Source organism: Podarcis cretensis, assembly GCF_951804945.1.
Source record: "Podarcis cretensis genome assembly, chromosome: 3".
Taxonomy (NCBI): Eukaryota; Metazoa; Chordata; class Lepidosauria; order Squamata; family Lacertidae; genus Podarcis; species Podarcis cretensis.
The window spans coordinates 121995360-122022290 of NC_137172.1; the positions used below are offsets into that span (position 1 = coordinate 121995360).

Genomic DNA, 26931 nt, shown 5'->3' on the forward strand with positions numbered 1-26931 from the left:
TTTGGGCATATTACTAAGGAATAGAAGCCTACTTCTAGGCTGAGACATTTTCCTTCAGATTTAGTCCAGAAAAGGACAATCACAATTCTCTGATACAATTTGTATTTTGGCTATTTGGTGAGAGGAAACTCTACTAATTCAAATCATTATCAGTCATAGATATTAACCCACCATATCATAAACAAGGCGGATTGCAAAAAATAATTTGCTCGATTTGAATTTGTCCTCCTAAGTATTTTGCCACTATCACAATCTGGGAATGTGAGGCCCTATCAAAATATTGCAGGAAGTAGTCCTATCCATATGGCAGCAGACACTTGTCACGTATGTTCTAGCTGAGATTCCTGCATTTCAGGGGGTTGGAGTAATTGGCCCTCGGGACCCCTTCCAACTTTTCAATTCTATGATTCGATAGTGGACTGATAAGAGATAAGTTGATCTGTAGCAGGTAAAATGGGCTGTGGCCTGGGAAGGCATGAATGATGTCAAAGCCTGGATTCCAAATAAGCCTTCACCTTCTGCTGCCGTTTCCCTCTTTCCCTTCCTCCTCCTTCACAGCTATTTATATTGTGTTGCTGTCAAGTGGGTTATTGCAATTCTTGTACTACCAGGACTCTTCCTTTGTCATCTTCAGAATGTTTTTGGCGCATGGGCAGATGGGCAGAGACAAAGGCAGGAGAACGTAAGAAGAGCCTGGCTGCTGGATCAGACCAGAGGCCCATCTGGCCCAGCATCCTGTTCCCATGGTGGCCAACCAGATGCTGGCTCTAAAAAACAAAACACCTTTATAGCATCATTTCTGGATCAGGAAAAACTTATTTAATGTGGGGGGAAGCTTGGGCTGGCACTTGGATGGCAATGTCAGGTGGACAATGTGATGCACTGAGTCCACTTTAAATTGCTGGGTGTATGTACATAGCCTTGGGGAGCAGAATCAGGGCTGGATTAAGACCATTAGAGGCCCTAATCACTTAAAAGATTTGGGTGCCCCTATCCATACCTAATGCAAATATAAACAACTAAATACTGTAAAATATTGCCTTCTACAATTATTTTATAAAGTTCAGCATGACGGAATCTTTTTTTACATGTTTTGTTGCACTGAACTTATGACATGTATATTGTGGGAGCCTTTGTTTTTGTGGAACCTGGTTCAGCTGCACCATATGGTCCATGGTCAATCCGGCAATTGAAAATTTCTGTGGTGCCTCCCTTCTCTTGATGCCCTAAGCACATGCTTATTTTGCTTAATGGTTATTCCAGCCCTGAGCAGAATGCAGAGGAAACCATTGCCTGCATCTAACCCTTGGTCTCTGGTGTCATTAAAAGAAATGAAAATGAAAAAAAAAGTACTTTTTTCAGAGTAAGGCAGGAAAGGGTTTGAGCACAGTGCTGACTTTTTACTTCAAATGCAAATGCAAGGCTGGAACTACTGAAACAGAGAGCCATATAATTCTCTCAACACTGTGTGCATTTATTTTAACATAGACATATGCATCATTTTAACCAGAGTTAGCATCAAATTCACCTAAAATAAAATTCCATGATGAATTTAAAGGTTCTCAAAACTACGTATGAATGTTGAAATAAGTAAGGAGTTTGGATAAAACTAGCAGAGTTTTCAGACAGGATGGGTGAGTGCTACCATAGTTGCTAGTAAATTTCTTAAGAAGTGATATCCAAGGACAATTTTGGAGATTCCTGCTTGGGCAGACATCTGCGGAATCTCCAGAAAAGCAAGAGTGTTTTGACAAGAAGAGCAAGATGTCTCTAAAGGGATCAGCGTTTAGCAATGCTACCTAGGGAACCTACTGCTACTTTCTTTACCAGGCCCCTGACTTGCATCGGCATATGGAGGTGAACCCAGCCCAGCTAAGATTGAACCCCAACTATCTCTGCAAAAGCCAGCAGATTTGCAAAGCCTTCATTTTTTGCAGAAGTGCTGCTGTCAGTAAGCCTGACTTACTAAAGGAAAGCGGGAGGGAGCGTGCCCATCAGTAAAATTATAGCAGATGCTATAATTGTATGTGATTGAATTACAAAGGGAGGGGAGGACTCTATGGCATTTTTTTTTCTGAAGTGGGAAATGAATTACACAACAGACCTTGCAATTGAAAAGTCAAGTGGATGTACACACACACACACACACACACACACACACACACAGAAGCACTCACACACAGACACAAAGTCGGCTATCAAGTCTAAACTAGGCATGATGGCAAGTATCCAGAAAAAAGGTATGCCTGGTGCCAAACTTGTGTAAGAATAATGATTTAATAATCAGCCCCATTGCTTTAACGGCCTTTTTTATATATATATAAACCACTTTCCCCTTTATTGTAACTAATCTCATTAAATAGGGTTCATTGTTTCTCTGTCACTGTCAGACAACAGGCTCTTTCAAGAAGAACTGTGCCATGGATTGGATTGCTCAACAGGATTTGAAAGAAGCAATAGCAACATCCTGATAGAAGGTTGGATTGAATATCTTTTGCCATTGGAGGGGAAACAGAGGGCTTCCCATGTTTGTCATTTTGTGCCATTTGGGGCTGCCTCTCAGTAAACCTTCTGTGAAATCTTATGAGAGTCTGAGATTTTTGGAAGGTGAGTAACAGAAGTGATTGATGTGAATGTGTGTGATGATATAAACCTTGTGGCAGAATGACAAAAGGGTAGCTCAGTCACCAGGGATAATGTGAGGAAGGATGTGGTGACAGCAGAGGCCAGCAGGTAAACTGCCTAACAGCCAGATCTGGTGTTCCTTGTATTCAGTGGGAAGGCTGCAGCAGACTATTCCAGGGTAGTGGCTAATGTGGTGATATTTTTTTTGGTATAGTCGTTGGTTATACGAAGCTTTTTGACATATCACAGATTATGAAAGCCTGGAGCTAATAATAAATACCTGAAATTCAGCTTCCTTCACTGCTTTGTGGCCTCAGTACCCCTTAAGGTTACCAGGCCATAATGCTCCTGTGATGGTGTTGCTACAAGAGACAGAATTGCTAAATCAGCCTCTTCCACCCTGGGGCCCTTCATCTGTTCTGAGCATTGCCTGTCATGACTTGGGGCTGAAGGGGGGCTGTGGCATGGAGGGCACCACACTGGGGAAGACTGTCTTATATTCAGGAATTAGCAATCCTATGCTGCTTTAGAATCCTGGCCAGCAACCTCCAGTCCTCTAAACCTTTGGTTTGCCCTGTTTCCAATACTGCAGAACCCTTCCTTAGGCCAGCTCCCATGTGTCGTTTTGACAAGGACTTCTTATCTTTCCACTATGTGTGGTTTTAATCTGAGACAATGTGACAACTTTCCTTTCCCTCACAGCAGTTGGACTGCAGGCTGTTTAGTTCCTTTGGCCACTGAGCATTCTGTACTACCTCATCACTACAGGCTCAGTACAGAAGTGGCTCACCTAATGGGGGATGAACCACAATACTGACTTCTCAGCATCGGTGTTGCTGCTGCTTACTAGACGGGGAGAGGTGAGGTGATGGGAAGGTTAGGGTTGTGTGGGTGCACCACCAGAAGTGATGGATTGGTTCTGCTGATGTACCCTTACACCTGAGATATGTCGGATACAATATGGATAGAAAAACTTGATAAATAGCCTCTGTAGGTTGATTTTGAAAAGTAATGTGAACTTTGATGCTGTTTTGAGAAAAAAACAGATATTGAAACTGTGGTTCATCAGTCAGTGGAAAACCTCAGAAATATGGGTTGATCTTGACAAATCATGTTATCATGGCTCCATCTTAGCCAAAAGGAGATTGCTTCATCAAACCATGTTAGAATGGTAATTGAAATCTGTCCTTTCTTGAGTCTTCATCAATACTTCTGGCTTCTTATATTCATATATAGTGGTACCTCAGGTTAAGAACTTAATTCGTTCTTAACCTGAAACTGTTCTTAACCTGAAGCACCACTTTAGCTAATGGGGCCTCCTGCTGCTGTGCTGCTGCCGCGCGATTTCTGTTCTCATCCTGAAGCAAAGTTCTTAACTCGAGGTACTATTTCTGGGTTAATGGAATCTGTAACCTGAAGTGGCTGCAACCTGAGGTACCACTGTAGAAATAAATGCCTATATAATGTAGGGTTGCCATGCGTCCAGAATTTCCTGGACAGAATACTGTAGTCAGAAGCAGTTCCCAGGTGGAATTTGCTAAAAATGTCTGGGAACAAACAATGTTGGCACTGTCGTGTTTGGCGATTTTCCTCAAAAATGTCTTTTTCCTCCCTGCAAATAATAACTTTTATTTTAGATCTTCTTAAAACAGCACAGGTTGTTTGAATCAAGTATATTAGATGGGTTTGGATTATTTGACTGAAATGTTTCAGGGGCCACCCGAGTCCCAGGCCCCAATCCAGGCTTACAAGCAATATGATAAGTTTCTTGCCATACTCCACACCATCAAAAGCCAATTCAGGTAAAAGCTATTATCTTACAAATGATGTCACCACTGTGCCATAAAGGTATATTGCAAATATATTAGGAAGTATACCATGAATACTTTCGGAATTACACTAACAACATATAGCCTTCTCCTATGTCAGTGGTATTGTAAGTAAGAAGAATGTGAGTTTATATAATCATACCACAAGCTATTTCGAAGTATTGGTAAGCTGTTGTGGACTCACATATCCAAGATTGGGTTTGTAGTAACCATTGGGTGTGATCTACATTATTGTTACAAGAGGTCAATGGTTTTCAAACTGTGGGTCTCTTGGGAGTTGATCAGGAGTTCCTCAATGAAAAGATGACAATATTCCTTCAAAAGAAGCTTGTCCATGAATACTATTTTTCCCCCAGCAATGCCAACTGCAAGGCAATAATGTGGTCCAAGAGGTCTGGCCACCATTCTTCACAAACTGGCTGTCTGCTCTAGGGCAGCCTTCCAGATGTTTTGGACTACAACTCCCATCAGATCCAGCCAGCACAGCTGGAGCTGATGGGAGTTGTTGTTCAAAATGGCTGGAGTTTGTCGGGGGCTGCTGCAGAATATGCTGTAGAACAGAATAGACTTTATTTGCGTAGCCGACAGGCCATAGCATCAAAGGACAAACACCGACAAAAATACATTACGAATATAGTTACCATAAAATCTTATGACCTATTAAAACCCTAGGTAAAAGCTGGATTATCATTCATCCATGACCCTCTGTCCCATGGGCGGGCTGTAGAACACTGAACAATACATAAGTGTTCCTTGGCAGACTGCTCAATGTGGAAAGGATTCCCAGAAGGTAGAAAACTGAAAAATTGCACAGTGTATATAGCAATCAGTGGAGGTATTTGGGCTTTCAAATTGCAGCAGCGCCCTGTGTGACACCAAAATTTGGCATGTGCGCTCTTGCTCTCGCTCTCTGACACACACACACATCTCACCTTCCATTCTAAGGCATTGGTGTGACACCCCTCATGGTGCCCTCTTGGCTCAGCAACCAGTGCAGGCGAACTGGTGGTGCTCCCTTAAATCTGTCTCTGTAGCAATAAAGCACCACCCTCCTTTATATTTGTCACTTCCCTTTGGAATCCAAGTGGTCTGATTTTGAAAGCTACTGAAAGGTGAGAAAGGAAGAACCACAGATAAATGGAGAAAACAGAGTGAATCGTAGATGAAGCTCTTGTAACAACAGGAAAAAACCACAGACTTTAAGCGGCTTAAAAATAACTGTCTTGTTACATCACAAGAGCTTTATCCTTTCAGGTATTAAACCAAAGGGCAACAAGGGATCAGCTCTTTTTATTTCCGCAAATATCTTAAAAATGCAGCCTAATGGATCAAAAGGAAACATGCAACAAATCCTATTTCGAGGGTGCAAATTCTTTCCAGAATGACTAAAACTTCCAGAATGACTGTTTTAAAATATTTATTTGAATATGTGCTTCCTCATCTTTGTCCAATCTGTTTTCATGACTGCAACAGGCTGGGCAGAGTGTTTGGGTTTGTTTTAAATGTGCTGCCTACTTTTAATATTTGGGGTTGTTTTAAAATTTAAGGTTTTAAGTGCCACCCAATCGTTATCCCTGATCCTGCCAAGCTATGCCCTCCAGTAAAAGCAGGATTCATCCCTACCTTGGTGGCCATTCGGCAGCCAAATACCAAGTTCAGCACTGCCCCTGCTCCAGAGATTATTTGCATGGATGAGGGTGCAGGCCCAGGATTTTTCTAATAACTTTTTTTTTTTTTTTAATGTCATTGAGCCTACAGTATTCTGATTTCTAGCCATGGTGAAAAAAGTTGGAAACATAGGCGAATGTTCATACTTTATTAATTATTTTGGTACACTGCTATAATAAACCACTCTTGATTATTGTACTCTTCTGGGCATATGAACAATGCCAGAATGTCAGTTTTACATTAAAAGGATGCAGTTTGTGAACACTAAGTACTGAAATAAAATGTGTGTTTAATTAAGACTTTAATCTTTCCTGAGCTCAATTAAAAAATAAAAAGGTTGGGGGGGAATTGCATCCCTATAGGGGCCGATAATACTTTCCTAAAATGATTCCTATTCTTATGATGTTTATTAGTAAACATCCGTTTGGGTGAGTAATTAACTAGAATGTTTGGGGATTATTTTACTTCTGCTAATTGTGTTCTCAAGTCTAGATGATCATTAAACCAACAATGCAATCTATTTATTCTGCTGAGCCAAGAAATTAAACGGGCTTCTTATTCCATCAATACTGAGATAAACAGGACAAGAGTACCACTCAGGCTTAAGGTTAGTACTTAACATTTGTCTGAATTTTCCTCAACGGTCTGTCTGTTTGTTGGCCTAAGGATATAAAGTAATAGACACAATTCTTGGAGGGAAATGAAGGCTTATGTTGAGTCCACTTTGCAAATTCTGTAGCATAGTTCTTGGCATCTTTTATCATTCCCACTCTCCCTCTGATGTCTCTTCTCTTCACATTCTGGGGGCATGATCCATCCTATCATTGAAACATATACAGTGGTACCTTGGTTCTCGAACAGCCTAGTTCACGAACAACTTAGAACCCGAACGTTGCAAACTGGAAGTGAGTGTTCCGATTCTCAATATTTTTTTGGGAAGTCGAATGTGTCCTGAGTCTGAGCTTCCGTTTTTAGTGCTGTGCTTCTGTTTTTAGAGAGATTGCGCTGATGGGGCCAGTGAGGAGAAGTATCCTGGCAGCGCTCTGCAGCCCAGCTGCTTTGGCGAGAGAGTTTTAGAATGTTTTGGTTTTGAAACGGACTTCTGGAACGGATTAAGTTCGAGAACCAAGGTACCACTGTTGTGGGGTCAGCATCCCTCCAACATCCCTTCTTCCGATGAAAATAGGGACATTCTATTCTACATCAGAAAGCTTCTCCTACGTTTGATTTCCCACACATATGAAGGTAAAGGACCCTTGGATGGTTAAGTCCAGTCAAAGGTGACTTTGGGGTTGTGGCACTCATCTCACTTCAGGCCGCTATATACACATATACGTCTTCCACCTCGGGCCAATTACAACCTCTCCAGCTAACATTCCTCACAGAATTGTGGTAAAGAAAAAGTGTGTGAGGGAAGGGATCATGTACAACACCTTCAACAAATAAATGGAATGAAATAAAATTTTAGTTGGAAGCTAACTTGAGTCCCTGTCAGGAAAAAAATCAGGATATAATGACAACCATGGAAACTGAGAATGATCAGGAACATACCAAGAGAGTAAATCCTATTGAACTCAGTGGGTCTTACCTGTGAGTGAGAATGCTTAGGATTGAGGTGTAAGACTGCAGTCTTTACTCAGTTACCTGGGAGTAAGCTTCATTGAATACAATGGGACTTGCTTCTGAGTAGACATGTAAAGGCTTGCAGTGTAAGGCTCAATTTACAATAAAGGAATAAACACTCCACGTGTTTCCTAAAAAAGTGCTGGTTGCTGAACCGTTGGATTTAAAGAATAGGAAGGGCTTCATGTGTCAGTTTCACCATTTCCTTCTTTTGGTGCAAGTCCACACACACACACACACACACACGTGTACAGAGCAAAGGCTCCTGTTTCCAAAAACAACAGGAGGGAGAGGTCTGATCTTGGCACCGCTTTTAATTATTCTCTGAGATGTGGAGGGGAGGAAAAAGGAAAAAGAAGAAGATAAAGGGTATTCCCTTTCCTACACACCCAAACACCCCAAGGCATGACACTGCAGCTCCTTCACTGCTCACTGGGCTGCTGTACATCTTTTTGGCGATCACTCATAGCCGAGTAAGATTGTCTTCCATAAACACGGTTTTAACAATGAGTCTGTAAGTGACTGTGGAGGCCAATTCTGGATCCACACATCCTTCCACAGTGGGGACATTGGTTTCCAGCTGGGAGCTGATCACGGTGTGGATTTGCCAGGCGTGCCTTCCTCCTAGCACATTTCTCCCTTGTGTCCTTAGTTCGAGTGTCTTCAAAGCCCATGACACCTTTGGTAAAGGCTGTTCTCCAAGTGGAGCGCTCGCAGGCCAGTGTTTCCCAGTTGTCAGTGTTTATACTACATTTTTTTAGATTTGCCTTGAGACAGTCTTTAAACCTTTTTTGTTGACCACCAGCATTAAGCTTTCCATTTTTAAGTTTGGAGTAGAGCAGTTGCTTTGGAAGACAATCACCAGGCATCCGCACAACATGACCAGTCCAACGAGTTGATGTTGAAGAATCATTGCTTTGACACTGGTGATCTTTGCTTCTTCCAGTACACAGATATTAGTTCGCCTGTCTTCCCAAGGGATGTGTAAAAATTTTCGGAGACACCGTTGATGGAATCTTTCAAGGAGTTGGAGATGGCGTTTATAAGTGGTCCATGTTTCATAAGCATATAGTAAGGCTAGTAGTACAATAGATTTGTAAACAAGCATTTTGGTTTCCCTGCAAATGTCCCGGTCCTCAAATACTCTGCACTTCAATCGGGAGAAAGCCGCACTCGCAGAGCTCAGGCAGTGCTGGATTTTGGCATCAAAGTTGGCCCTTGTGGAAAGATAACTGCCTAGGTAGGAGAAGTGATCAACATTTTCCAACGTTACACCATTGAGTTGGATTTGTGGTGCTGCAGAGGGGTTATTTTGTACTTGTTGGTGCAGCACTTTGGTTTTTGGAAGTTGAGTGATAGGCTAAGCTTTTCGTAAGCTTCTGCAAAGATATCTAGGATGGTTTGGAGGTCATCCTCTGAGCGTGCACACACTACGTTGACATTTTCCCTGAAGAAATGCCAGGTGCCCAAGATGAGCAGCTAAATCTCTTCCCTCCTCGACTCAACAGGGAATGTTGGCTGGCTCAGCTTTTTAGACTGATGCCCTGCTCCTAAACACACTTATGCAGAAAGAAGTAATAATAAGGAACCAAGGCTTACCCAGCTTTGAGGTGCCCTGCTGGGCTCTGGCAGGATCCTAGAGGCCTCCCACCTCCTCCTCAAATCTGGGCAACCACTAGGCTTTGGGAAGAAGCCAGAGGACTCTAGGAGCCTGGCAGAGCACACATGCCTCCTTCCCAAAGCCAAGTGCCTACTTGGCTACCTTCAACCAATCTGAGACTCTGCAGGAAAACGTAAGAAGCCAGGATGGCTTATGAGGTTTGGGGGATGTCCTGGCATTTTCGGGACAGTTGGAGACTATGTCACACAACTAAACAAAATCCTATAGCCCCCTACAAACACACATAACCACAAGCTCAGTGCACACAAACCTGAAGTGTCACAGCCAGGACCAACCCAAAACATTTTGGCACCTAAGGCGAAGCAAAAAATGCCACCTCCCCCTCCAAGGAAGATGCCAGAGGGAAGACCTACTATCGGGAACAGGGGGAAATAAAGATCTACAATGGGAACAAGCGGGTGAATGTAGATTTACATCAGGAACGGGGTAGGGAATCAAAGCAACATTACCTGGTGGCTGAATTGGGAATCATCCCTAGGGGCGAGAGGAGACCGGCAGCACCTCCTATTTGCCAAGATGCCACTGTAGAGGTGGCATATGGGGGCTGCCAAGGAGGCGGCACATCCAGCCTCCCAAGAATGCACCACAGCTGTTACTGATACTGTGGCAGCAATGGGCAGTGCATTCCTTGGAGGCCAGATCTGGTGCCGCTGTGGATCCCACCACCTGAGGTGGTTGGCTCACCTTGCCTCATGGGTGGACCAGCCCAGGAAACAGCCATTATTGAAAATGGGAGGTCTATGCCAACTACCCTCCTCCCGGGCATCTTCTAGCCCAGGTGCAAGCTACTCAAACCCAGAGCTTGGCTGGGTCATGTACCCTAGAACTTAGTTCTTCTAGTTTCACAAAACTCTTCTTCCAGAAAATTGCCTCACTAATTTCCACTGATCTAATGGATCTCAAGATTTCTTTCCTCCAAACATTATGTTCCTTGGTATTCTTCCATTTTTGAGTGTTTTCTACTCTATTACTATCTTTTGAGCAGGCTGCTAACCCTTCATGATTCTAATTCACATGACTACTTCAGGATAATAAAGATCTTTTTTTTATGACCAATATTTATGTCCCACTTTGCTAGCTAAGATGTTCAAGGCAGCTAAACAGCAATCCAATAAAAATACAATAAGAATAATGATTTCAAAATTAGAGCATTAAAATTAATAGTCCTACTTACTTAAACAAAATAAGAATAAAATAGCAGCAATTTGATTTCAAATTGCAATTTTAAAATCAGTATCTAAAAAAGCCCATTGCAATAAAAAGTCCTTGATGCCCATTTAAAGCACACCAGCAGTGGGGGTTTGCAGACTTTGCTCAGATGTTCCAGCTTCCAAGTACCACAGTTTAAACAGCAGCACTGTGAACTTGTCCCAGAAACAAATTTGATAGCCAATGTAGTGAATAAAAAAATCAAGGTAATATGGTTTGTAGGTTCCAGTTAGATGTGGCAGCAACTTTTGAACCAATTGTCATTTATATTCAAGGTCAACTCCACACAGAGAGTACTTTTCAATAATCTAATAGCAGTTATAATACTCTAAACAATAAGTGACCATAATCAAATATATGAAATATAGAATGAAGCAGTAAATACAACTATAAAACCATCGAACACCTTACCTCTGCAGCAAGTTAAAATTCCTATAGACAAAATGTATGAAACCTTGTAATTGCTGGAAAGGTAACACACAAGATTGTGTGATGAAAAACAAAGAACCAGTAGACGACTTTTTGCAATTGGGTGAGACTTACTATCTTATGTTTCAAACAACAACCTGCATGACTCCTTATCTAAATTATGTGTTAGTTTAATATGCCTATGTAAAGTTGTTATCAGCCCACAAACAGCTATTCAGCTACCTTAGATTTGGCATCCTGGAAGTTAAATCTAGGCTAGATTCAGTCCACGGTGGTTCATGCACACAGAGATCTCCATACAGCAACAGGAAGTCATCACAGATTGTCCTTTCTGAAATTTCCATACCCTGGTTTTTATGTTATTGTGATTATTTATTATATATCCCTCTCTTAAGCCTCAAAGGGCTCCTGAAACAGATAATCAAAACTAATTTTCTATGATCAGCAAAACATTGATAATCAAAGGCATATGCTATTAAAAGCCACAAACCAGAATAAATTGTTAAATTAAATTATTGTGCTCCGAACCAAGGTTACCCCAAAATCATACTCTCTGAGTGTCTCTGTTTTCCGGCATAGTCCCAGAATTATGAAAAGCCACCCCAGCTTCTGATTTGATCCTGGAATGTCCCTGTTTCCACCACCATCGCAACCACTGAGCTCAGGGAGGAAGGTGAGCGTCCTGTTGCCTCTCCAAGGCCACCACTGCTGGCCTCCTCCCTTGGGCAGCTCGTAGCTCCTCCTGGAGAGCTGGTGAGGAGGAGGAGAGGCTCTGATGCACAGGCTCTGAGGGGTGGGCAGAGGGCAGGGCCATCCAAGGCAGGAAGAAAAGGGGAGCAGAGCAGAGCACAAGGAACCTTCACTTTTTTAATTAAAAATGCTTTGTGCGTCCATGTCTCCTATTGCCCCTTTCTAAAATTTATTTATTGGTATATGTTTTTATTTTTGTAAATCTACCAAAAATGAAATCAAATCAAATCAGGATTAAGGGGTTTTCTCAAGATGGTAGAGGGTGTGTGTGCTGTGTCCTTTTGGTGGAGACACAGTGGTGGAGGCACTCGCCCGTCTTCTGATAGGAAATGCTCTGCAGAGGGTGGGGGGTACATAAAATGTGAGCGTCAAGGAGGGTCAGTTTTGGGGAGTAAGAAATATTGGAGGGCATGCAAAATGTGTTGAGCAATTTACCATTTTGTCAAACATTTCCACATTTTTTCAGTACATTTCAGTTTCACATTTGGAGGCTTGTCTCCCCTCCCCAACTGCCCCCTGTAGTAACACTGCATGAATTGTATCCTAAAGTTCACCAAGAAAATCTGGGTTCCACCAGCTTCAAAGCTTGGTACTTATCTCCATCAGGTTTCACATGAAATCTGTCTGCTCTGTGGAACTTCTCCCCTCCCTTCAAATCAGCATAATGGATAACAAACAACAGAGAAAGAGGAAAAATGCAAAGGAGAGGCCAGCAGGGAGATGTTGACAGCAGGAAGAGAGGTGGCAGTAACTATTAGAACATAGAAAGGTGATTTCATTCACATATGTCAAAGAGAATTCAGATACTTCCGACAATGAGCAGGCCGCAGAAAGTTCAACTGCTGTATTCCACCTGTTAGGAGATGAGTTTCAGTTTATGTGTCAGCATTTACATTTTCATCACAAGATAATTTTTAATTTAAGAGCTATCCAACTTTGTCCTGACTTTAAAGAAACAGATGTGGTGGGTCCCAATCTTAAACAGAAGACCAGTGTGTGTGTGTGTGTGTGTGTGTGTGTGTGTGCACGCACCATTGTTTTTAATGAATGTATTTTTAAAAGTTGTATCCCACTTTTTCTTAACAAAGAGGCTAACATCAAACATTTTAAAGAAGCATTTATTAATTAAACAATACAATAAAAGAAAGCAGCAAAAGTATTAAAAACCATTAGTGACTAAAAGGTCTTAACCCAACCATTAACCTCTCCCAAAGGTTTAACAGACTGGCAGAGTGGATCAAGCAATGGAGTTAAACAGGGGCACTTCAAAGCAAAGGCATCATAACTAGCAAGACGCTGCAATTCCTACCTTCCCACTCGCTGCATCAACCCCCTAGAATTCATCTAGTGGCCGAAGCAATTGTGAAAACAATTGGTTATCTTGCATTGCTGGGGTGTGTGTGTGAGAGAGGAGGGGATTCCTTGCGGTGCTCACCTTGGAGAGCAGCTCTTTCCAAATAGTATTATAATCTCTTTGTTTGAGTCAAGTCCATACCCAATACCTTGTGCATGGTTTGTTTTGTGCCTGTAAACTTCTCTTCTGCCAGTTGTGTCGCATATGAAAGCAGGACAGTGGTGAGCAACTAAGGAATGGGGCCAGCGGCGTAGCGTGGGTTGTCAGCACCCGGGGCAAGGCAAGTAATTTGCGCCCCCTAACCCATGGATTTGCGCCCCCTAACCCTAACCCCCAGATGTTGCGGCCGGTGCGGCTGGGCCCCCCTGCACCCTCCACGCTACGCCACTGAATGGGGCTTTTCAGTGTGCTTAAGGTAAAGGTAAAGGTACCCCTGCCCGTACGGGCCAGTCTTGACAGACTCTGGGGTTGTGCGCCCATCTCACTTAAGAGGCCAGGGGCCAGCGCTGTCCAGAGACACTTCCGGGTCACGTGGCCAGCGTGACATCGCTGCTCTGGCGAGCCAGAGCCGCACACGGAAACGCCGTTTACCTTCCCGCTGGTAAGCGGTCCCTATTTATCTACTTGCACCCGGAGGTGCTTTCGAACTGCTAGGTTGGCAGGCGCTGGGACCGAGCAGCGGGAGCGCACCCCGCCGCAGGGATTCGAACCGCCGACCTTTCGATCGGCAAGCCCTAGGCGCTGAGGCTGATGACTATTTTAGGGGCCGTCAATGTCTGTCGCTGGTTTTATTCTGTGTTGGGTTTTAGTTTCCTATTGTTTTTTACATTTTTACTTTTTACTTGTGAGTCACCCAGAGGACTCTTGTCATTAAGTGATATATAAATATTGGAAATGAATGAGTAAAAATAATTTATCTGTCGGAGCAGGGCCTCTGATGTTGATCGTAATGCATGGAAGAGAGCAAATGGGCAGAAGCCTGCATGGAGTGGGGACCAGGCGGGATGATCATATTTATTGCTGAGTGTTTTGTATACACAGGATGTATTTGGGGGGGCAGGGATGCTGGAAGACCTATCTTGGTGACTGAGGGGGTGGGTCAGCATGGGAGAGGGAGCCATCAGAGGGCAGCAATTTTTCTCTGGGCTTTAATCTGAAGGATATTATGACCTCTCCTCTTTTAGTGGGGAGGAGCTTGTAGTCTTGCCTTTTTTTGTTAACTTTGTTTTTAGTCTTTTAGCTGAATTATCAAGTTCTTGGGTTTATATTGTTGCCTTCAATTGGGTGTTAATGTAAAACACTTTGAGTTACCTTTGTGAGAAAAATTAGTCACAAATAAAAGTTCATAAGAATAAAATAATAATACATTTTGGGAAGAAATAGTGAGGAGGTCTTTTCGGAGCTGCACCCCTGGTTATGGGAGCTCCCAGAGAATCTTAACTTAAGGTTACCAGACGTCACCAGATTTACAAATCTGTCCCCATACAAAATCCATTAAAGTTGAAAAATTTCCCCGGATTCATTGGAAAAAAAATGGTAACCTTATCTTAACTGTATCAACATGAAGATCTCTCTAGCACCAAATGAAGACCTCTTTGCTCTCTCAAGGTTTTTCTTAATTATGCTTTGGGTGCATTTTAGACAGGGCTCAAATTTGCTTTTTTCCCTTTGCTGGTTTTGGGCTTTTTATTGATTATATTCAGGTGGGTGTTTCTTTTAGTTTTCTGTTGTGTTTTACATTGTTTGCATCAGTATTGTTTTAATACTATTGAATTGTGTTGTTTTATGCTGCTTACACTATTTTTTGTGCTAGTACTCCTATATTGATTTAAGTTGGTTGTTGATGGTATTTTTATTTTGTTAATTTTATCATATAAATCCTGTGTGTAAAACAACAGATTTTGGACCAGTATCATGTTACTTTTGAAGAGCGACCCCAGACATTACAGTATTATTTTTTTTAAGCAAAACACACAGAGACACAATGAGAAGCCAAGAGGAAAGAGTTAAGATTTCTCTTCTTGAGCTGCTAGACCTCTGCTTAGGATTATCCCGTGGCTGTTGTGCTTTTAAAAAATGTTGAGGCAATAAACAGACAACTGAACAGCATTTTATGCTGTTCAATCCTAACAGAGTAAAGGGACTTTATTTGAACGATTGGTCAGTCCTATCAGAGATCTGTTCCTTGTGGACCTGTTCTAATACTATAGCTTGGGAAATTGTTTAGGAGAGTTGTTACTGTAATGGATATCATCATCATCATCATCCTCATCATTATCATCTTTATTTTAGATCTTCTTATGACATGTGGAAATTATTTGGTTGTGTACTTTTTGCTGTTTTATTTATTGTTTATGACTATTTTTGTTATGTTTGTAATTATGTGGTATTTAATTTGTTGTAACCCACCTTGGAAAGGCGGCATACAAATAAAATGGCTGATTGATTGAGTTGTCTGAGCTCTGCCTTCTGCTCAGAGACTGCTGAACCCTCTAAGACCTTTAAAGATAAGCCTTTGCGAGATTTTGTGCAGCAGCTTCTGGGTTGAGCTCCCCCGAACACAGCATTTCTAGGAAGTACTTGACAGATCATTTTTCATCAATAGGAAAATTTAACACCCTCTCCTTAATTCCCCACCCCCAATTTCTTGCAATTTTATTTAAAAAAAAAAAATTAATGCAGGAAAAGGACTGCACTCCACATATGTGGCTGACTGTCAATGTGTCAACTCTGTCAATATGTCTGCATATTTTGGGCCACTGCAAAAATACAAAGGAAAGACAGTATAAAGAATTTGCAAACAAAACAGACTTACCCCTCTCCGCTAGGCAAAGTAACTTGCATGTGCACTGTGGCACTTGTTTCCCTGAGGTAATTTGGCAATAGTCCTGGAATAATTGGTAGGCCTTCAATCCAGAGTGGCAAAAAGCCTTGATCTCTGTATGCTCCAAGCTAAGAATAATTTACTAGCGCAAACATGGTAGGCTTGTGGTTCTGGCATTTAGAGGGACTACTATGCAGTCAAGCTTATAATATGTGTTGGCCATTGCCCCAGTCCGTTGGACATGATTTTTGTGTGAAGAAATGTTCCCACATGCAAGTAACAGTTTGTAGTAAGAAAAAAGCTGGTTGCATGTAGAGAAAGTAAACCAACATCCCTTGAAAAACTGATATTATCTGGTATCCTAAATCTTCATTTCAGATTTCTCCTTTTGCCTCTTTGTGTGTTCAGATCCAGAGACCTCCCTCCTAAATAATAATAATAATAATAATAATAATAATAATAATAATAATAATAGAGTTTGAATTTGATATCCCGCTTTATCACTACCCGAAGGAGTCTCAAAGCGGCTAACATTCTCCTTTCCCTTCCTCCCCCATAACAAACACTCTGTGAGCTGAGTGGGGCTGAGAGACTTCAAAGAAGTGAGACTGGCCCAAGGTCACCCAGCAGCAGCATGTGGAGGAGCGGGGAAGTGAACCCGGTTCCCCAGATTACGAGTCTATCGCTCTTAACCACTACACTATAAAGACACATTTGACTCAAATTTTAGTTTTAGTTTTTGGCAGAATTTAGGCCACAACTTTATTGATTACAGAAAAGTGAGTGGTTGCATAGGCTCTGGTTCAACTAGCTCCCTGCACCCTTGCAGGTACCGTAGCACTGACCCAGAGCTCTATCATAGGTCAGCCAAGGGTGAACACCTGAGGAAGGTGAAAAGCCTGGGAGCAGACTCTATTCACTCCCCAGATGCTCCCCTGGACTCAGGCATGGGCACAACCCCTTTTTGGGGGTTGGCCAAACCAAGTTGAGTCCCTGGATTCCTTTAATGGAATACCCTTCACACAGGGATGGCAAGAGCCTTCTCCCATCCCTATCACATGAACCAGTGCCTATCCACAACCTTACAAGTTGTGATGATTTGCTACGCGGCAGATGAAAACTCAATGGCAACAGCTGATCAGCCAAGTGGGAAAATTCCTGTCGTGCCCCTGTCCCAATGACAGACGACGGCATATCAAGGTGAATCGCAAAAGGCCCTAAAATTAGGGAGAGGTGGGTGGTTGTTCCGAATGCATGAGCCGAAAGAGGAAGCTCTGGGTCATGTGCATAGGTATATATAGGTCCCTCGGTCCATTTAGACTGCAACCCCATTGGCCAGATTGAAACCCAACATCGAGGGACTTACTAATCGGGTGTTGTGGCTGTCCAATATACCCACCCACAACCAAGAGGTCAGTCTCCAGATCTCACCGCAACATGTGCCCTCTTTTAGGGAGGACACGATTTCACAAAAATAAACGGTTAGATGTGCCCAGCAGAAAACTAACATTTGCTCATCTTTAGGGTGCCACAAGACACTTTGCTGTTTTTGCTGCAGCACACTAACATGGCTGCCTGCATGAAAAGGGAGAAAAGCGGTCTCAACCTGCCTTTTGTGGTGCATTTTCAAAGGGTCTTTAAGGGAAGTAGATAACACCATCCCCCTACTGTGTAAACCCCGTCTCAAAACAACAAGACATTGTTTTTCAGGAGGTGCTCTGTACAACAGAGGTAGGTTTACTCATTTGAAAAACTCTTGCAGAAACTCCCCTCCCCCAGCTCCAATGGACAGCTTGCGGTTCCTGGGAGAAGGGAGGGGAATAACTTTATTTTATTTCATTTTATTTTAAATGGCATTGTAGAGCTGTTTTGTTAAGCCTCTGCGGCTTAAGCAAAGACAGAATTTATGATGTGCCCAGGAGCAACTGAACGGATGCTTGAAAACATTAATATTATTATTTATATCACTATTTAGTTAGCTGTGCTGGAAGGTATTAATATTACCCTCATCATTATTACTGTGAAACAAATGCTGCGAAACATTGGCAATGACGGGGTGGGTGGGTGTTGAATAAGGATGCTAAATATTATCCCCCCCCCCCGACAATAAAACCTATAAATCAAAGGAGGGAAATATCCTTTTTCAAGTAATAACCGCCCTCAAATATACCACAAGACTGAAAGCAAGGTAATTAACATGGCTCTTGTGCTAGTGCATTCATTTGCATTTATGCACATCCCCTTTCCTCTGTGTCCCCTTTCCTAGTGCCCTTTATTTATCTCAGACTTGCTTTATCTGGGAGCTTTCATCGTGGCTGTTGTTTATTCATGTTGCAGTTCTCCACTGAAAAACAAGCACATACCGTCAACTTCCAACTGGCCAACATGGATGCTCAGGATCACATGGGGATCAAAGCGAGATGAGGACAACAGGGGTTTCATTAAAATGTTGAGTTCTGCGCCTGAGGAAAGAGCAGTGAGGACGGGGGTGAGGAGCGGGGGGAAATATCATCTGGCCCAAACAAGTTTTAACTGGGGGGGAAAAATCTGAGTGAACCACCTGTGGTCTCCTTGGAAACTGGCATGCAACCCCTCCAGCCACCTTTTAATGAAACCCCAGAGCCCCTTTATTAATTTATTAAAGAATCTATTTTCTGAAGATTCATAAACCACACATAACTCATACTCTGACACATCTCTGCTATGCTAATAGTGCTCACCACTATGAATAATTAATTCTTTAATTAGTAATAATTAGATGCTGTTGTATAGATCAGGCCACCGGACTGACAGCACGCTGTTGTTCAAATGTCACTGAGGGTCGCAGGGCAGGTCCTTAAACTGGAACGGCATGTATCATTTCTGCTTTATTCATGCCCATCTGATGCACTAGCGGGCTCCTTTTAGGGAGAGAAGATTAGTATAAAACACTAACTAGAATGCACTGTACATGAAAACCTGGAGGACCATAGGAGTTTGGGAGCTTGACAGGTTATAGCACCAGATCTGAATATGTATGACGCAGAATATGAATGGTACAAGGCGTCTGCCCACCCCCCTCTACGCCTAATTTACAGAGCAGTGCTCTGGCAAACAGGAAGGACAACATATACCTGGTCTTCTTCCATATGCAGAGGCTTGAAAAGTGATGGGCAGTAGCAAGATCTTGATCACTTTATGATGCAGCAAAGTTAACCCAAGCTGATTTACCTATGTCAGTTTTGCGTGGTTTTGAATGCATGTATGTATGTACCTTGTCAGTGTTGATTCTGGGAGAGTTTTCCTTTGATAAATAGCAGCATTCTCAGCACAAATTTGACTTGGAAATATCACTTTGTGGTGACATTTCCATGTAAGGTATGACTGTAATTGAACATCCGGATGGGTATAAAAATAAAGCTGCTTTTATCTTGTACTAATTACAGTAGTACTTTGTGGTGAAGTGGTTGAGACTGTTGGGCTGGAACTGGAAAGACTTAAGTTCAACCTCCACTCAGCCATGAGAATCACTGACTCCCTCGTCTGTGCATTGTGTCACAGACTCAGCTTCTTGGTCACTACATTACATTAGCTCTCATTTATAAGAAAAGGGAACCACAATATGTTACGGGGATTTCTCACCTTGTTGTGATAGTTCCCTCTGAAAATGGAAATTTACATCAACTGTAATGCACATTTTCAGGTACACATTTTGATAGTGACTTTGCCCTATTACCCCATTGAGGAATGCAATGCTTCAACAAAAATATATGACTGATTAACTGTATGTTTGTCAGTTCTTCCTTTTATGCTTCATCTGATCAGCATCCTGAACTGCTAACAAGTGACTTGAGGAGGCAAAACAAATCCAGGGTATCTTTTCTTGTTGAAAGATTAGAAAAATCCCCTTTTGTTAAAGGAATGAAAGATGTGGCGGGGGGGGGGGGACTAAACAACAAAGATGAAGAAGTGAACTAGCAGCAATTTTGCTCCTAGTAGGGAGAAGGAGAAAACAAATCCTATCATCAGAAATCTCTTTGCACTGTGTATCTTGATATTTTGGAGGAAAACAGTTGAGGGAGATGATACACAAACATTATTTGCTGATGACTATTGAACAAGGTCAAGCAAGATATTATGCTAAGGCTTTTTGAGATCTACATCAAGAAATGTGTGCCACTCAGAAAGAGAAACAAACATGAAGGCAATGGACAATATTGCCACATATCTTTTCATATGCAATGCAGGAAATAATTTTTTTTTTTTTTTGCTTTGAATATGCCAATGTATTGCCCTTAAAGAAATGCACCAGTTAATGAAACACTGAACAGATTGTCAAAGCAGAGGTTGAGCTCCTGAGGCAAACATCACTTATGCATATTGTCCACCAAGTCATTTCTTTCCATCTCCCCGACAAATGCACAGGATTAACTAAATAAAGGTGTAGTGAACCTGAAAGTTGCCATATTGGATACATTTAGAACCTGCTCATTGGTGTGGGAGGAGAGGAGGATAAATTTGCTTGCGCTGATGGGGTGCATTAATTGGATATAACCCAACAAGCTAGAAATTTCAAAAGGTGGAGAATCATTTACAGAAGTACTGTGGGGGTAGTGATACTGGATAGTTTAGTTTAGAAGATGTACTATTGTTCGCCTGACCCAAAATTCCCAGAGCAACATTGAGATGGAGAATGAAATAAAGCGAGTAGCCAAAGGAGGAAATAATGGAGTAATGAGTGACCACTTAACCCTCACATAGAATAGGTGTGTGTGTGTTTTCCAGTCATGGCAAAGTGGTAGAATGTCATTTAGATACCCTAAATGAACACGCCCTAGAACAGTTGGTCATGAAGCCAACCAGATGGGCAGCAACTCTGGATTGAATATTAAGCATCTCTCACAACCTGGTGTGAGATGTGTTGTTGAACCAATTAAGAACAATGACCATAGTGCTATCAAATTCAGCCAAGAGGAACCGGCAACCCACGCTATGCTACTGGAAGTTCTTGATCATAGGTTGTTGGTGGGGTGATGTGAGGTGGGGTCTGCAGAGGCCCCAGTGCAGTGTCCTGGGCCCAGGAAATCCTTTGGCACCCTTGAGGTATACTGTTGGATGTAGTATGCACCAGTTGCTGTGGATCACAAGTAGGGAGAGTACTGCTGCACCCAAGTCCCACAGGCATCTGGTTGGCCACTGTGAGAAAAGAATGCAGGATTAGATGGGCTCTTCTTAACCCTTTTAAGACTGACTTAAATTATGCTTGGCTGAAACTTTGTTAGTGTGTGAAACAGAGTAAAAAAGACAGAGTGCAGTTTAACTGCCATCTGATTTGATGGAGGTGTCTATGCTGTCTAGAAGATTTGGAGAGTGGCTGGCTTTTAGTACACTTCCTCCCCTTGTACCTACCAACCTTTTAAATCTTGCCATTTTTTGCAAGTACAATGACATGTGTTCTGTTGGATTTTGAAGCCAGAAAATGACATTTTAAAACTCTGGTTTTTCACCTTAGAAGTACAATATACAATGGAGCGTTTAGAAACCTGTTTGATGAGAGCTTTATATACAACAAAAATTGTTTTGATCTCCCTTTTTTACTTTGAGACATATAAAGCATTCCTTTATTGTTTTGCTTTTAATTTTAGCTTTGAGTCCTTCTCTCTTTTCTTCTATAAAGAATATGTAGATGCCATGTAAATATTATGCTAATTGAATCCACAGTCAATTAATGTGTACTATTATATTCACTAATACCTGATAGGCAATGTCACACCAACCCTCCAAGTTTTATTTGATCTTTGTCAGAGGCAGTAAGGCTGTCCCTCCCATCTGTATTTCCTCTGTTGACCATCTTTTTCAATATATCAATGTATCAAAGGGGGTGGGATCAGTGAAACATCTTTGTGGTTTGTGCAGAGGTGCAAAACTCTGAGCACCAGTAACCACTGGCACCTAAAACAACTGGTTTGTGCCTGATATCTGATCATTCTTCTTACTTGGCTTCTAGAAAATGTTTCTAGTGCCTAAGCTTTGGGAACATGTTTGCAGCTCTGTATTTTGACATGATCTAATAAAACCTATATCATCCCAATTCCTGCCACATTGCCAAAGTAGCAAGATAAAGGGGAGCATATTATTAAACAAATAAAGCCCCTTGCTTTTCATTGAAAATTATCTTTTCATCTAAACAAAACTATGCATTTTTTAAAAAAATATTATGGAAAGCCAGTCAGCATACTTAACACATTGTTGAGATGTCACAAAACTTTCTGGTTTCTTTAAAAACCAGGAAGGTAAGGCAGGATGTCTGATGTGTCCAATAGCTCTACACACACACACACACACACACACACACACACACACACCCCTTTGAGTTTGCCTTGGAAAAATATGTGCAAAAATGCTGGTTGTAATTTGTAATTTCTATTTTATGAACAGATTCAAAATCACATTCCAACTTACTTTCTGTACTTAGCTGTCAACGTTTTCCTTTTTTTAAGGGAAATTCCCTTATTCCGAATAGGATTCCTCACAAGAAAAGGGAAAAGTTGACAGCTATGTTTCTGTATCTGCTTCACATTGGTGTATATGTCCCGCCCCGCCCCATTCAAAGAACACTATAGGAGTTTTGCTTGTTCCTAAACAAACATACATGAAATTACTTTGAAATCAACTGCACTGCCATTAAAGACCAAGCAAGATGTGGCACAGGAGATATGTAGTTCACCCATGTGTTTGCTTTGGAGATTGGGGAAATGGCAGCCTGGGAGAGGATGTTTAGGCCAATAATAATAATAATAATAATTTATTATTTATACTCCACCCATGTCATTTCCCTGATCCAAATCTGCCCACCTCCCAACAGGGCTGCCATTCGTTTCACGGTGGTAGGGAAGAGTATTCGCCTCTTTTGGCCCTTAGTCAAAAGAACTTCACCATTCAGCAAGACTGTTGAATGTAGCTCGTAGAACTACAGTATATCTTGCCGGTGTAAATCATCTCTCATGATTCTCATGGTGGTTAGCATCCTCTTCACCAGCTATATATAGATTTAAAAACAAATAAAAATAAAAATTTAACAACCGCCATAAACTAGGCCAACTAATAAGATGGCATTCTCATGGAGGGCTGCTCATGTTGAAAGCAAAGGACACATATATTCAGCTTATCTAAGTGACTTCCTCTTCTGCCTGATTTATTGCCACAGCAGAAAACTTCCCTGCACATTCTGCAGACTCTGAGCATGTGCCCTTGCCAGTGCATGTGAGGTCACTGATATTGTCAAGGGCAATTTTTGTCAGTTATTGAAATGAGAACTAATTTGACCTAATCTAACTTGACAGACAAAATAGTTCATCGGTGAAATAAGCCAACTCCAGAAGCTGGTGCTAAAGATGAGGAGGGAGGATGCATTAACATGTACATTGTAACCCTAGACATGTCTGCTCAGAAGGAAGTACTGCTGAGTTCAGTGGGACATACCCTATATTATTATGTATAGGGTCACAGCTCTAGTCTGTATGCAGGATTTTAAAATATGGGGATGGGGTGGGTGGTTAAGTACATTTCCTTCTCTCTCCCCTTTTGATTATAGATTTTAGGTATGGAATCTGTGGTACCCTAGCAAAGTCAATTGTTGTCAGCCAGAACATCTTGCCGTTAACTGGAAGGGCCATAACTCAGTAGTATGTTGTTGTTGTTTAGTCGTTTAGTCATGTCCGACTCTTCGTGACCCCATGGACCAGAGAACGCCAGGCACTCCTGTCTTCCGCTGCCTCCCGCAGTTTGGTGAAACTCAAGAACACTGTCCAACCATCTCGTCCTCTGTTGTCCCCTTCTCCTTGTGCCCTCCATCTTTTCCAACATCAGGGTCTTTTCCAGGGAGTCTTCTATTCTCATGAGGTGGCCAAAGTATTGGAGCCTCAGCTTCACGATCTGTCCTTCCAGTGAGCACTCAGGGCTGATTTCCTTAAGAATGGATAGGTTTGATCTTTTTGCAGTCCATGGGACTCTCAAGAGTCTCCTCCAGCACCATAATTCAAAACTCAGTAGTACAGCACATGAAATAGGTCCTGGGTTCAGTCTCTGGCATTTGCAGGTAGGGCTGCCAAAGATTCCTGCCCGAGACCCTGAAGAGCCACTGCCAGTCAGTCTAGACATAATTGGGGTAGATGGACCAGTGGTCTGACTCGGTATAAGGCAGCTTTTAGACTGAGCCTGATCACCTTGCAAACCTGTATGCCATGGAATGCCTAACCTATGACCCTCCGGTTGGTGTTGGAAGTCCCAACAGCACCAGCAAGCATGGTAACTGGCCTGGGATTATGTGGACTGCAGTTCTGCAACAACTGGGTGTATGGGGTGTTAGGGGAGGGTTAGTACCTCTGGTGGGGGACACGTCATGCTCTTTCTGGGGTAGTCTGTCCACCTTTGGTCCCCACCCTGCGCTCAGCCACCCCTGCTATATAGGTGTTGTGCGCATTCTTCCCAAATACAAAACCTAGTGAGATGGTGTTCCTCACTTCCTCTCTCCCCCTCATTTTCCACATCCCCTTCACAATCCATGTTGGGAGCCTGCCCTTATTTCCTTCCATTCTCATTCTATCACATTTAATGGGGTTCAGCTAATGTTTAAGTTAGAGATGGGGGCAAAATTCAACTTAGTTTACATTTAAAGGCCAATCTACCTAATCCATACTTTATGCAACAAATTGTGAACAGAAGCAGTCTTCGAAATTCACAGTTCTCTCAATTTTGCAGTGCAGTGCTCCAGCAAATTATTGTGGTACAGTATGCATATTAGAGTGAGAATGACCTAGAAAATGCATTATATCAGGGGAGAATGGTGTTCCAAGAATGTGCATATTAGAAGTTCACATTAAATTTTTTGTGAGGATTTTTTTTTAAAAAAAGACAGTCGCAAGCCGATGGTAGAAACATGGAGAACTGAATTTGAGATGAGAAATATGAGAAAGAAAGGAACCAAAATTGACACATTCGCTCATTGCTAGTTTCAGTACATATTAGTAAAACAATCTGGAAATGATCACTATACAAAACAGCCTGTGGGAATGTTTGGGTGAATGTTTACATGTACACATTGCCCCCGCAATAGAGGGGACCTGGAGTCACGTGATGTCACCATGTCCCACGGTGTGCTCATGGTGTGCACACATACTACAGGGCATGTGGACACGTCGCGTGGACACCCCACAGCATGCACATGTGACATGAGCATGTGCCACAGCTTGTGCACATGGCTGCCACAGATGGAGCAAGCTTCTTTTCTCCTGTTCTGGAGGGTAGATCCCAAACCAATGGATTCAAGTTACAAGAAAAGCGATTCTGATTCAACATCAGGAAGAACTTTTTGATGGTAAGATTTCGGACTCTCCTTCCCTGGAGCTTTTTGAACAGAGGTTGGATGGTCATCTATCATGGATGCTTTAGCTGAGACTCCTGCATTGCAGGGGGCTGGACTAGATGACCCTCAGGGTTCCCTCCATCTCTGTGATTCTATGATTCTATTATTACAACAAATCTTCAAATGCTATCTTTTATTTTTTTTAAGGCTTAATTAACCAACTAAATAAATAGAAACTAAAATAATTAGGCAAATGTTTTTGAACAGATGCTTGATTTGGCATCTAGCCTATTATCTGACCTAGCAGTGAACTTACTAGGGATGTGAAGAAGTAAGTTGGATGGAATTGCTCCCACATTTTAACGTTAAGAAATGTCTAGATCAAGTAAACAGTGCAGAACTGAGCTGATAAATATGAGATGCTGTTGACAAGATAATGTTTTGTCATACCATCATCCTGGGTTATTATTTTTAATCTACTCCTGGCTATGCTGCATTGTATATCCTATTTTATGTTGTCTTTTTTATCATGTCGGCAGATTTGTGTATTACACGTTAGATCCATTCTCCTTCCTCTTTCATAGGATATAATTCACAAAAGCAGTGTGATAATCAGATCACAAGCTCTGATGCCTCTAGTATACAATTAGATGCATCTCTCTCTCTCTCTCTCTCTCTCTCTCTCTCTCCTGTTCTTTCTTACTCATCTTTCTGTGATAACTGACCATATAAAGTGAAAGAGGTTAAAATAATCTCACCCCAATCACTACTGAGTGAGTTGGATTTTCTGTACTCTCTTTGGGCTCATTTATCTCACCTGTGAGGAATGAAGATGTTCTGGAAAGGGCGAATGCTGCATGACATGCTCTTGAGTTATGGGTCATGAAAGAAACAGAGCACTTGCCCTTGGGACATGTGCTATCCCACATGTAATATATTTTCCAAAAGTGCAGTGTGCTCATAATTTCTGGATGTCTGTAAACTCAGAATTATTGCTACTGCTTCAGTTTGGTTCAGGATTTCTAAGCAAACTCATAATGTCTCTGTAAAATATCCATCTCACTGACTGTATCCATGGCTCCATCTTATGCTCTAGGCGCTTCTGCCATAGGTCACATGAGCAGTTAATCACATAAATAACCAAACAGCTGCTAATAAAATACCTCTCCGTGGTCCTTGGATGCCCTCCATTACCATAGCACCTGTATGCCCCACAACCCTTAATGTAGCTCTCTTTTCAACTGCCCCATGAGGTAGAAAAACGCTGCCATCGCAATTTGAAGGTAGTGACCTGAGGGACAGGAAGGTTAAATGACTTCTACGAAATACACCCAGGTAGCTTCTACTGATGCATGGACTTGAAACTAGTGTAGAAAGTGGAATCCAAATCCTAAAAGGAATGAACACTATTGTATCACTTTTAAGAGAACTCCAGAGAAATAATCCATTAAAATAAATAAATTGTTGCCTTCACATGTCCAGCTACACACCATTTTCTTCTACCATGTGAACCCTACCATTATGGAGATCCAAGCTGGATGCTCCAGGCTTAGACGGCATGGCTTTAGCAATCCATCTTTGTGTTTCTATACAAGT

General features: G+C 42.0%; 1 long non-coding RNA gene across 1 annotated transcript in view; it reads left to right on the top strand.

The window, feature by feature from the left end:
• The first annotated feature begins 2477 nt into the window (after positions 1-2477).
• The window catches only part of LOC307212803, a 49365-nt gene continuing 24911 nt past the window's right edge, over positions 2478-26931 (top strand). Inside the window, exon 1 of the long non-coding RNA XR_013837232.1 lies at positions 2478-2607. This is a non-coding gene — a long non-coding RNA (uncharacterized lncRNA). The remainder of the gene's footprint in view (positions 2608-26931) is intronic.